Source organism: Arachis ipaensis, chromosome B3 (genome assembly GCF_059453495.1).
Source record: "Arachis ipaensis isolate K30076 ecotype BB chromosome B3, ASM5945349v1, whole genome shotgun sequence".
NCBI classification, from domain to species: domain Eukaryota; kingdom Viridiplantae; phylum Streptophyta; class Magnoliopsida; order Fabales; family Fabaceae; genus Arachis; species Arachis ipaensis.
In genome coordinates this window covers 115,705,900-115,719,302 of record NC_142438.1, presented here as the reverse complement: position 1 = coordinate 115,719,302, position 13,403 = coordinate 115,705,900, and the positions used below count along the sequence as shown (strand labels likewise).

At 39.4% G+C, this 13,403-nt stretch overlaps 1 non-coding gene across 1 annotated transcript; it reads left to right on the top strand.

Annotated features, from left to right (window-relative positions):
- Window positions 1-13,295: 13,295 nt before the first annotated feature.
- On the top strand, window positions 13,296-13,403 carry LOC148572146 (small nucleolar RNA R71). Its single transcript, XR_015908200.1, has one exon. It is a non-coding gene; the product is annotated as a small nucleolar RNA R71 (small nucleolar RNA).

Here is a 13,403-nt window from a genome sequence, read left to right as displayed (position 1 = left end):
CAACGCCAATTCCATGTTGCAGTCTGGCGTCAAACGCCAGAAACAGGTTACAAATGGGAGTTGAACGCCAGAAATAGGTTACAACCTGGCATTCAACTCCAGAAACAGCCTAGGCACGTGAGAAGTTTAAGTCTCAGCCCCAGCACACACCAAGTGGGCCCCAGAAGTGGATTTTTGCACCATCTATCATAGTTTAGTCATTTTCTGTAAACCTAGGTTACTAGTTTAGTATTTAAACAACTTTTAGAGGTCTATTTCGCACTTCATGACATTTTAGATCTGAACTTTGTACTCTTTGAGGGCATGAGTCTCTAAACTCCATTGTTGGGGGTGAGGAGCTCTGCTGTGTCTCGATGAATTAATGCAATTATTTCTATTTTCCATTCAAACACGCTTGTTTCTATCTAAGATGTTCATTCGCACTTCAATATGATGAATGTGATGATCCATGACACTCATCACCATTCTCAATCTATGAACGCGTGCCTGACAACCACTCCCGTTCTACCTTCGATTGAATGAATATCTCTTGGATTCCTTAATCAGAATCTTCGTGGTATAAGCTAGAATCCATTGGCGGCATTCTTGAGAATCTGGAAAGTCTAAACCTTGTCTGTGGTATTTCGAGTAGGATTCAGGGATTGAATGACTGTGACGAGCTTCAAACTTACAAAGGGCTAGGCATAGTGACAGACGCAAAAGGATCAATGGATCCTATTCCAGCATGAGTGGGGACCGACAGATGATTAGCCATGCGGTGACAGCGCACCTGGACCTTTTTCACTGAGAGGACGGATGGTAGCCATTGACAACGGTGATCCACCAACACACAGCTTGCCATAGGAGGAACCTTGCGTGCGTGAAGAAGAAGACAGGGAGAAAGCAGAGATTCAGAAGACAAAGCATCTCCAAAACTCCAATATATTCTCCATTACTACAAAACAAGTATTTAATCCATGCTCTTTTATTCTTCGAAATTCATACTGATAATTATAATTGATTTCCTGACTAAGATTTACAAGATAACTATAGCTTGCTTCAAACCAACAATCTCCGTGGGATCGACCCTTACTCACGTAAGGTATTACTTGGACGACCCAGTGACTTGCTGGTTAGTGGTACGAGTTGTGAAAAGTGTGATTCACAATTCGTGCACCAAGTTTTTGGCGCCGTTGTCGGGGATTGTTCGAGTTTGAACAACTGACGGTTCATCCTGTTGCTTAGATTAGGAAGATTTTGTCTTTTAGGTCAGAGTCTTTTATTATTGTTCTTGTTAAAATTTTAGAATCCTTATTTTCTTTTTCAAAAAATTTTTTCGAAACTTTATTTTTTATTTTATTTTATTTTATTTTTATTTTTACTAATAATTGAGTTTTTCTGTTTAAGTTTAGTTTTATATTTTAAGTTTGGTGTCAATTGCATATTTTATATTTTCTTTTAAATTTTCGAATTTGTGTTCTTTGTTTTTCTTGGATCTTCAAGTTGTTCTTGTTTATTTTTCTTGTTCTGTTTCTTTTCTTGTTTTTCTTGTGCTTTTTCAAAACATTATCTTTCAAAAAAATTACTTCTTCAAAACAAGTGTTACATTTACAGCTCAATTGGCTAGAGCGTTGGTCTATGTTCTTGGTAATTGGGTATCTTCTTTTTAAAATCTTTTTCAAAAATAATTTTTCTTTGATTAAATCTTGTGCCAAACTTTAAGTTTCGTGTTTTCTTGTTGATCTTTTTATAATTTTCGAAAATTTTATTGTGATTTTCTAAAAATTTTAAGTTTGGTGTTCTTTCTTCATGTTCTTGTTGTTCTTGTGAGTCTTCAAAGTGTTCTTGAGTTTTCCTTGTATCTTGATCTTAAAATTTTTAAGTTTGGTGTTTCTTGGTGTTTTCACTCCAAAATTTTAAAAAATAAGGAGCATTAGATCTAAAAATTTTAAGTTTTGTGTCTTCTTATTGTTTTTTTCTCTCCTCATTGAATTCAAAAATATCTTTTTCCTTTATTTTAATTGATTTTTCGAATTTTCCTTTTAAAAATTCAGATTTTGTTTTAAAAATTGTTTTATTTTATCTTATCTTAGTTTTAAAATTTTAAAATTCAAATCTTTATCAAAAATCATATCCAAAATTTCTCAAATCTTCTTAATTAAGTAATTATTTTAGTCTTAAATTTTTTATTCTTAATTTTCGAATTCTACATTTAATTTCAAACTATTTTATTCTCTTTTCTTTTATTATTTACTCGTTCCATTTTTACAAAAAAAAAAATAAAAATAAAAATAAAAATATATTCTATTCGCTATTCATATCAATTCCCTTTTCTCTATCATAGATCTAAGTGGAATTGAACAGTACAGAAGGACTCTGGGGTCATATGCCAACCCCACTACTGCTTCATATGGGAGCAGTATCTGTATACCCTCCATTGGAGTTAGTAGCTTTGAGTTGAATCCTCAGCTCATTATCATGGTGCAGCAAAGTTGCCAGTATTCTGGTCTTCCTCAGGAAGAACCTACAGAGTTTTTGGCACAGTTTTTACAGATTATTGACACAGTACATGATAAGAAAGTAGATCAGGATGTCTACAGACTATTACTGTTTCCATTTGCTGTAAAAGATCAAGCTAAGAGGTGGTTAAATAACCAACCTAAAGCTAGCATAAAGACATGGAAACAGCTGTCAGAAAAATTCCTGAATCAATACTTCCCTCCCAAACAGATGACACAACTAAGGCTGGACATCCAAGGCTTTAAACAAGGAGATAATGAATCTCTTTGTGATGCTTGGGAGAGATACAGAGAGATGCTAAGAAAATGCCCATCTGAAATGTTTTCAGAATGGGTGCAGTTAGACATCTTCTATTATGGGCTTACAGAAAAAACTCAGACTTCTCTAGACCAATCAACTGGTGGGTCTATACATATGAGAAAGACAATTGAAGAAGCTCAAGAGCTCATTGATACAGTTGCCAGAAATCAGCATCTGTACCTAAGCAGTGAATCTTCCATGAAAGAAGAGGCTAAAACAGTAACTGCTGAACTCAGTCCTGCAGAACAACTTACTGAATTTAATCAGCAATTAGATTTTCTAACAAAACAGCTGGCCGAATTCAAGGAGATATTACAAGATACAAGAAGGGCTAATATAAACATGGAAGTACAGTTAAGGCAAACAGAACATCAGTTATCAAAACAAATAACAGAAGAATGCCAAGCAGTTTAATTAAGAAGAAGAAGAACATTAAATACCTCACTTCAAGGTAGCAGGAAGCCAAGAAATGAACAAACTGCTATTCACGATCCCTCTGAGGATAGTAAGAGCCCAGAGAAGAATAACTCTGGCATTCAAATGCCAGAAACAAGCAATGATTTGGCGTCAAACGCCTAATGGAAGCTCAGTTCTAGCGTTCAAACACCAGGAACAAGTAAGGAGTTGGCGTCCAACGCCACTCCAGCTTCTGACTCTGGCAATCAAATGCCAGTGAGGGATCAGACACACACAAGTGCTGATAACAACCCCTCTAAAAAGGCTTCTCCAACCACCTCTGTAGGAAGTAAACCTGCAGAAACTAAGGTTGAGGAATACAAAGCCAAGATGCCTTATCCTAAAAAAATCCATAAAGAGGAGCAGGATAAGCAATTTGCTCGCTTTGCAGACTATCTTCAGACTCTTGAAATAAAGATTCTGTTTGCAGAGGCACTTGAGCAAATACCTTCTTATGCCAAGTTCATGAAAGAGATCTTGAGTCATAAGAAGGATTGGAGAGAAACTGAAAGAGTTCTCCTCACTGAAGAATGTAGTGCAGTCATTCTGAAAAGCTTCCCAGAAAAGCTTAAGGATCCCGGGAGCTTTCTGATACCATGCACACTAGAGGGTAATTGCACCAAGACAACTTTATGTGATCTTGGAGCAAGCATCAATCTAATACCTGCATCCACTATCAGAAAGCTTGGTTTAATTGAAGAAGTCAAACCAACCCGGATATGTCTCCAACTTGCTGATGGCTCCATTAAATACCCACCAGGCGTGATTGAAGACATGATTGTCAGGGTTAGGCCATTCGCGTTTCCCACTGACTTTGTGGTGCTGGAAATGGAAGAGCACAAGAGTGCTACTCTCATTCTAGGAAGACCTTTCCTAGCAACTGGACGAACTCTCATTGATGTCCAAAAGGGGGAAGTAACCCTGAGGTTCAATGAGGATGAGTTCAAGTTAAATGCTGTCAAAGCCATGCAGCATCCAGACACACTCAAAGACTGCATGAAAATTGATCTTATTGACTATTTGATAGAGGAGATCAACATGGCTGAGAGTCTCGAATCAGAGCTGGAAGACATCTTTAATAATGTTCAGCCTGATTTGGAGGATTCAGAATAATTGAAAGAACTTCTGAAACTTCCTCAGGAAGAGGAAACACCTCCTAAACCCGAGCTTGAACCATTACCACCATCCCTGAAATATGCATTTCTGGGAGAAGGTGACACTTTTCCGGTGATCATAAGCTCTGCTTTAAATCCACTGGAAGAGGAAGCACTAATTCAGGTGCTAAGGACACACAAGACAGCTCTTGGGTGGTCCATAAGTGACCTTAAGGGCATAAGCCCAGCTAGATGCATGCACAAGATCCTATTGGAGGATGATGCTAAGCCAGTGGTTCAACCACAAAGGCGGCTTAATCCAGCCATGAAGGAAGTGGTGCAGAAAGAGGTCACCAAGTTACTAGAGGCTGGGATTATTTATCCTATTTCTGATAGCCCCTGGGTGAGCCCTGTTCAAGTTGTCCCCAAAAAGGGAGGTATGACAGTGGTTCATAATGAAAAGAATGAACTGGTTCCTACAAGAACAGTTACATGGTGGCGCATGTGTATTGACTACAGAAGGCTCAATACAGCCACCAGAAAGGATCATTTTTCTTTACCATTCATAGACCAGATGCTAGAGAGACTAGCAGGTCATGAATACTACTGCTTTTTGGATGGCTATTCAGGTTATAACCAAATTGCAGTAGATCCTCAGGACCAAGAGAAAAAAGCATTCATATGTCCTTCTGGAGTGTTTGCTTATAGAAGGATGCCTTTTGGTCTGTGTAATGCACCTGCAACCTTTCAGAGGTGCATGCTCTCTATCTTCTCTGATATGGTAGAGAAGTTTCTGGAAGTCCTCATGGATGACTTTTCAGTATTTGGAGACTTATTCAGCTCCTGCCTTAACCATTTAGCACTTGTTCTGAAAAGATGCCAAGAGACCAACCTAGTTTTAAACTGGGAAAAATGTCACTTTATGGTGACTGAAGGAATTGTCCTTGGACATAAAATTTCAAGCAAGGGAATAGAGGTGGATCAAGCTAAAGTAGAAGTAATTGAAAAATTACCACCACCTGCTAATGTTAAGGCAATCAGAAGCTTTCAGGGATATGCAGGATTCTACAGGAGGTTTATAAAGGATTTTTCAAAAATTGCAAAATCCCTGAGTAATCTGCTGGCTGCTGACACGCCATTTGTGTTTGACACAGAGTGCCTGCAAGCATTTGAGACTCTGAAAGCTAAGCTGGTCACAGCACCAGTTATTTCTGCACCAGACTGGACATTACCATTTGAACAAATGTGTGATGCCAGTAACCACGCCATTGGTGCAGTACTGGGGCAGAGGCATGACAAGCTTCTGCATGTCATTTATTATGCTAGCCGTGTTTTAAATGATGCCCAGAAAAATTACACAACCACAGAAAAAGAGTTTCTTGCAGTGGTTTATGCCATTGACAAGTTTAGATCATACTTAGTAGGATCAAAAGTGATTGTGTACACTGACCATGCTACTCTTAAATATCTACTCACAAAGCAGGATTCAAAACCCAGGCTCATAAGATGGGTGTTGCTTCTGCAAGAGTTTGATATAGAAATAAGAGACAGAAAAGGGACAGAGAACTAAGTGGCTGATCATCTGTCCCGGATAGAGCCAATAGAAGGGGCGTTCCCCCCTTCTTTTGAGATCTCTGAAACCTTTCCGAATGAGCATTTGTTTGCCATTCAGGAAACACCATGGTTTGCAGACATTGCAAACTATAAAGCTGCAAGGTTCATACCCAAGAAGTACAGCAGGCAACAAAAGAAAAAATTAATTACTGATGCAAAGTACTACTTGTGGGATGAACTCTATCTCTTTAAGAGATGTGCAGACGGAATAATCTATAGGTGTGTGCCGAACGCCCAGCTTTTTCTATTTGATTCCTTTGCTGAATGTTTTGAATCTTCAATTCTCTGTATTATTGACTTGAAAAGACACAATTTTGAAAATATTTTTGAATTTTTAATGATGAGAAACAATCAAAATATAATTAATCTTAGGAAACTCAAATCAAACAAACAATGCATGCAGGACACCAAAATTAAAAATTTTCATATAGGAGACACTAACAAATTGAGAATGCATATGAGAAACAACAAAACACACAAAACAAGAGAATTTAAAGATCAGAGCAATGAAATCATCAAGAACAACTTGAAGATCAATGAAGAACATGCATGAATTCAAAAAATGCAAGAAGAATAGAAACATGCAATTGACACCAAACTTAAAAATTGATACTAGACTTAAATAAGAAAGTGGTGCACGAAATTGTGATCTCATGGTAACGGCGCCAAAAACTCTGTACGCACGTCTTAATAAATTGTTTTTCATTCACAACTTCGATACAACTAACCAGCAAGTGCACTGGGTCGTCCAAGTAATAAACCTTACATGAGTAAGGGTCAATCCCACGGAGATTGTTGGTATGAAGCAAGCTATGGTCACCTTGTAGATCTCAGTCAGGCGGATATAAAATAGTTATGGAGTATTCGAAAATAAATAATAAAATAAGGATAGAAATACTTATGTAAATCATTGGTGAGAATTTTAGATAAGTGCATAGAGATGCCTTCGTTCCTATTGAACCTCTGCTTTCCTATTGTCTTCATCCAATCAATTCTACTCCTTTCCATGGCTGGCTTTATGTAAGGACATCACCGTTGTCAATGGCTACTTTTTATCCTCTCTGGAAAATGGTCCGATGCACTGTCACTGCATGGCTAATCGTCTGGAGGCATCACCCTTGTCAATGGCTGCATCCCATCCTCTTGTGAAAATGGTCCAAATGATCTGTCACAGCACGGCTAATCATCTGAGGTTCTCGATCATACTGGAATAGGATTCACCCTCCTTTTGCGTCTGTCACTACGCCCAGCACTCGCGAGTTTCAAGTTCGTCACAGTCATTCAATCCCAGAGTCCTACTCGGAATACCACAGACAAGGTTTAGACTTTCCGGACTCTCATGAATGCCGCCATCAATCTAGCTTATACCACGAAGATTCTGATTAAGAGATCCAAGAGATACTCATTCAATCTAAGGTGGAACAGAAGTGGTTGTCAAGCACGCATTCGTGGGGGAATTATGATGATTGTCACATTCATCACATTCAGGTTGAAGTGCAAATGAATATCTTAGAAGCAGAATAAGTTGAATTGAATAGAAAAACAGTAGTACTTTGCATTAATCTTTGAGGAACAGCAGAGCTCCACACCTTAATCTATGGAGTGCAGAAACTCTACTGTTGAAAAATACATAAGTGAATACAGGGTAAGCATGGATGAGTGGCCAGCCTCCCATGGAGGTCTAGAGATCTAAAATATGATCATAAGATGTCTAATACAATAGTAAAAAGTCCTATTTATACTAAACTAGTTACTAGGGTTTACAAAAGTAAGTAATTGATGCATAAATCCACTTCTGGGGCCCACTTGGTGTGTGCTTGGGCTGAGCTTGAATTTTACACGTGTAGAGGTCAATCTTGGAGTTGAATGCCAGTTTGTAACGTATTTCTGGCGTTCAACTCTGGCTTGTGACGTGTTTCTGGCGTTTAACTCCAGACAGCAGCGTAGAACTGGTATTCAACGCCCTTTTACGTCATCTAAACTCTACCAAAGTATGGACTATTATATATTGCTGGAAAGCTCCGGATGTCTACTTTCTAACGCAATTGGAAGCGCGCCATTTTGAGTTCTGTAGCTAGAGAAAATCCACTTTGAGTGCAGGGAGGTCAAAATCCAACAGCATCAGCAGTCCTTCTTCAACCTCTGAATCTGATTTTTGCTCAAGTCCCTCAATTTCAGCCAGAAAATATCTGAAATCACAGAAAAACACACAAACTCATAGTAAAGTCCAGAAATGTGAATTTAACATAAAAACTAATGAAAACATCCCTAAAAGTAACTAGATTCTACTAAAAACATACTAAAAACAATGCCAAAAAGCGTATAAATTATCCGCTCATCACAACACCAAACTTAAATTGTTGCTTGTCCCCAAGCAACTGAAAATCAAATAGGATAAAAAGAAGAGAATATACTATAAATTCTAAACTATCAATGAAACATAGCTCCAATTAAATGAGCAGGACTTGTAGCTTTTTGCCTCTTGAATAGTTTTGGCATCTCACTTTATCCATTGAAGTTCAGAATGATTGGCATCTATAGGAACTCAGAGTTCAGATAGTGTTATTGATTCTCCTAGTTCAGTATGATGATTCTTGAACACAGCTATTTTATGAGTCTTGGCCGTGGCCCTAAGCACTTTGTTTTCCAGTATTACCACCGAATACATAAATGCCACAGACACATAATTGGGTGAACCTTTTCAGATTGTGACTCAGCTTTGCTAAAGTCCCCAATTGGAGGTGTCCAGGGTTCTTAAGCACACTCTGTTTTTGCTTTGGACCTTGACTTTAACCGCTCAGTCTCAAGTTTTCACTTGACACCTTCACGCCACAAGCACATGGTTAGGGACAGCTTGGTTTAGCCGCTTAGGCCAGGATTTTATTCCTTTAGGCCCTCCTATCCACTGATGCTCAAAGCCTTGGGAACCTTTTTATTTACCCTTGCCTTTTGGTTTTAAGGGTTATTGGCATTTTGCTCTTGCCTCTTGGTTTTAAGAGCTTTTGGCTTTTTCTGCTTGCTTTTTATTTTTATTTTTTTTCGCCTATATTTTTTTCTTTTTTTTTTCTGCAAGCTTTGTTCTTTGCTGCTTTTTCTTGCTTCAAGAATTATTTTTATGATTTTTCAGATTATCAAATAACATGTCTCCTTATCATCATTCTTTCAAGAGCCAACATATTTAACGTTCTTAAACAACAACTTTAAAAGACATATGCACTGTTCAAGCATTCATTCAGAAAACAAAAAGTATTGTCACCACATCAATATAATTAAACTAAGTTCAAGGATAAATTCGAAACTCATGTACTTCTTGTTCTTTTGAATTAAAATAGTTTTCATTTAAGAGAGGTGATGGGTTCATAGGACATTCATAACTTTAAGACATAGTTACTAACTACTAATGATCTTGTAATAAGACACAAACATGGATAAGCACTTAACATTAAGAAAACGAAAAACAGAAAATAAGAACAAGGAATGAGTCCACCTTAGTGATGGTGGCGTTTCCTTCTTGAGGAACCAATGATTTCCTTGAGCTCTTCTATGTCTCTTCCTTGTCTTTGTTGCTCCTCCCTCATTGCTTTTTGATCTTCTCTTATTTCATGAAGGATGATGGAGTGCTCTTGATGTTCCACCCTTAATTGTCCTATGTTGGAACTTAATTCTTCTAGGGAGGTGTTGATTTGCTCCCAATAGTTTTGTGGAGGAAAATGCATTTGAGGCATCTCCGGGATCTCATGGTGATGAGCTTCATGCGTCTCTTGAGATCCATGAATGGGCTCTCTTGCTTGCTCCATCCTTTTCTTAGTGATGGGCTTTTCTTCCTCAATGGGAATGTCTCCTTCTATGAAAGCTCTAGCTGAGTAATATAGATGGCAAATAAGATGAGGAAAAGCTAGCCTTGCCCCAGGAGAGGGCTTTTCGGCTATTTTGTAGAGTTCAAGGGAGATGACTTCATGAACTTCTACTTCTTCTCCAATCATGATGCTATGGATCATGATGGCCCGATCCACAGTAACTTCAGATCGGTTGCTAGTGGGGATGATGGAGCGTTGGATGAACTCCAACCATCCTCTAGCCACAGGCTTGAGGTCCAGTCTTCTAAGTTGAACCGGTTTGCCTTTTGAGTCAATCTTCCATTGAGCTCCTTCCACACATATGTCCATGAGGACTTGGTTCAACCTTTGATCAAAGTTGACTCTCCTTGTGTAGGGGCGTGCATCTCCTTGCATCATAGGCAAGTCAAATGCCAACCTCACATTTTCCAGACTAAAATCTAAGTATTTCCCCCGAACCATGGTGAGATAATTCTTTGGGTTCGGGTTCTTACTTTGATCATGGTTCCTAGTGATCCATGCATTGGCATAGAACTCTTGAACCATTAGGATGCCGACTTGTTGGATGGGGTTTGTTAGAACTTCCCAACCTCTTCTTTGGATTTCATGTCGGATCTCCGGATACTCATTTCTCTTGAGCTTGAAAGGGACCTCGAGGATCACCTTCTTCTTGGCTACAACATCATAGAAGTGGTCTTGATGAGCTTTGGGGATGAATCTATCCATCTCCCATGACTCGGAGGTGGAAGCTTTTGTCTTTCCTTTCCCTTTTCTAGAGGATTCTCCGGTCTTGGGTGCCATCAATGGTAATGGAAAAATAAAAAGCTTATGTTTTTACCACACCAAACTTAGAATATTGCTCGCCCTCGAGCAAGAGAAGAAAGAATAGATGAAGAAGAAGAAGAAAATATGGAGGAGAGGGGGGATGGGTGTATTCGGCCAAGAAGGGGAAGAGAGGGTTGTGTTGTGTGAAAATGAAGAAGAATGGAGGGCTTTATATAGGGAAGGGAGGGGGGGTAAGGTTCGGCCATAAGGGTGGGTTTTGGGTGGGAAATTGATTTTGAATTTTGAAGGTATGTGGGGTTTATGAGGTAGGTTTATGGGGAAGAGTGGATGGATGTGAGTGGTGAAGTGGTTATAGGGAAGAGAGATTGAGGTGATTGGTGAAGAGTTTTGGGGAAGAATGTTTATGGGATTATGTGAAGGAGGGGTGAGAAGAAGTGAGTGGAGGTAGGTGGGGATCCTGTGGGGTCCACAGATCCTGAGGTGATCCTATGGGGTCCACAGATCCTGAGGTATTCAAGGATTTACAACTTTGCACCAAATTAGGCATGCAAAATGCCCTTGCACACAACTCTGGGTGTTCAGCGCCAGATTGGTGCTTGTTCTGGGCGTTGAACGCCCATTTGTTGCCCATTTCTGGCGTTGAACGCCAAAACCATGCTTGTTTTGGGCGTTCAGTGCCAGCTCTTCTCCAGGGTGCAATTCTGGCGTTCAAACGCCCAGATGCTGCCCATTTTGGGCGTTCAGCGCCAGAACCATGCTCTGTTCTGGCATTGAACGCCAGCCAGATGCTTCTTACTGGCGTTTAAATGCCAGTAAGGTCTTCCTCCAAGGTGTGATTTTTCTTCTGCTGTTTTTGATTCCGTTTTCAATTTTTATATTTATTTTGTGACTCCACATGATCATGAACCTAATAAAACATGAAAGAACAAGAAAAATAAAATTAGATAAATAAAAATTGGGTTGCCTCCCAACAAGCGCTTCTTTAATGTCAATAGCTTGACAGTGGGCTCTCATGGAGCCTCATAGATGTTCAGAGCATTGTTGAGACTTCCCAACACCAAACTTAGAGTTTGGATATGGGAGTTCAACACCAAACTTAGAGTTTGGTTGTGGCCTCCCAACACCAAACTTAGAGTTTGACTGTGGGGGCTCTGGTTGACTCTGTTTTGAGAGAAGCTTACTGTGCCTCTTTTTCATGTTTACAGAAGGATAACCTTGAGTTGTAAACACAAGGGAGTCCTCATTCAATTGAAGGACTAATTCACCTCTGTCAACATCAATCACAGCTCTTGCTGTGGCTAGGAAAGGTCTTCCAAGGATAATGGATTCATCCTCATCCTTTCCAGTATCAAGGATTATGAAATCAGCAAGGATGTAAAGGCCTTCAACCTTTACTAACACGTCCTCTACTTGTCCATAAGCCTGTTTTCTTGAATTGTCTGCCATCTCTAATGAGATTTTAGTAGCTTGCACCCCAAAGATTCCCAGTTTCTCTATTACAGAGAGGGGCATGAGGTTTATCCCTGAACCAAGGTCACACAGAGCCTTTTCAAAGATCATGTTGCCTATGGTACAAGGTATTACGAACTTTCCAGGATCTTGTTTCTTCTGAGGCAATGTCAGTTGATCCAGATCACTTAGTTCATTGGTGAACAAGGGAGGTTCATCTTCCCACGTCTCAATACCAAATAATTTGGCATTCAGCTTCATGATTGCACCAAGGTACTTGGTAATTTGCTCTTCAGTAACATCCTCATTCTCTTCAGAAGATGAATACTCGTCAGAGCTCATGAAGGGCATAAGGAGGTTCAATGGAATCTCTATGGTATCTAGATGAGTCTCAGATTCCTTTGGTTCCTCAAAGGGAAACTCATTATTGATCACTGGACGTCCCAGGAGGTCTTCCTCACTGGGATTTACGTCCTCCCCTTCCTCTCCAGGTTCGGCCATGTTGACTATGTCAATGGCCTTGCACTCTCCTTTTGGATTTTCTTCTGTATTATTTGGGAGAGTACTAGGAGGGATATCAGTGATCCTTTTACTCAGCTGGCCCATTTGTGCCTCCAAATTTCTAATGGAGGACCTTGTTTCATTCATGAAACTTACAGTGGCCTTAGATAGATCAGAGACTAAGTTTGCTAAATTAGAGGTATTTTGTTCAGAGTTCTCTGTCTGTTGCTGAGTGGATGATGGAGAAGGTTTACTATTGTTAAACCTATTTCTTCCACCATTATTAAAGCCTTGTTGAGGCTTTTGTTGATCCTTCCATGAGATTTGGGTGATTTCTCCATGAGGGGTTATAGGTGTTTCCATAAGGTTCACCCATGTAATTCACCTCTGCTATTGCAGAGTTTTCAGGATCATAAGCTTCTTCTTCAGAAGATGCCTCTTGAGTACTGTTGGATGCAGCTTGCATTTCATTCAGACTCTGAGAAATCATATTAACTTGCTGAGTCAATATTTTATTCTGAGCCAATATGGCATTCAGAGTATCAATTTCAAGAACTCCCTTCTTCATAGGCATCCCATTACTCACAGGATTCCTCTCAGAAGTGTACATGAACTGGTTATTAGCAACAATGTCAATGAGTTCCTGAGCTTCTGCAGGCATTTTCTTTAAGTGAATGGATCCACCTGCAGAGGTATCCAATGACATTTTAGCTAATTCAGACAGACCATCATAGAATATGTCCAGGATGGTCCATTCTGAAAGCATGTCAGAAGGACACTTTTTGGTCAGTTCTTTGTATCTCTCCCAAGCTTCATAGAGGGATTCACCTTCTTTCTATCTGAAGGTCTGAACATCCACTCTAAGCTT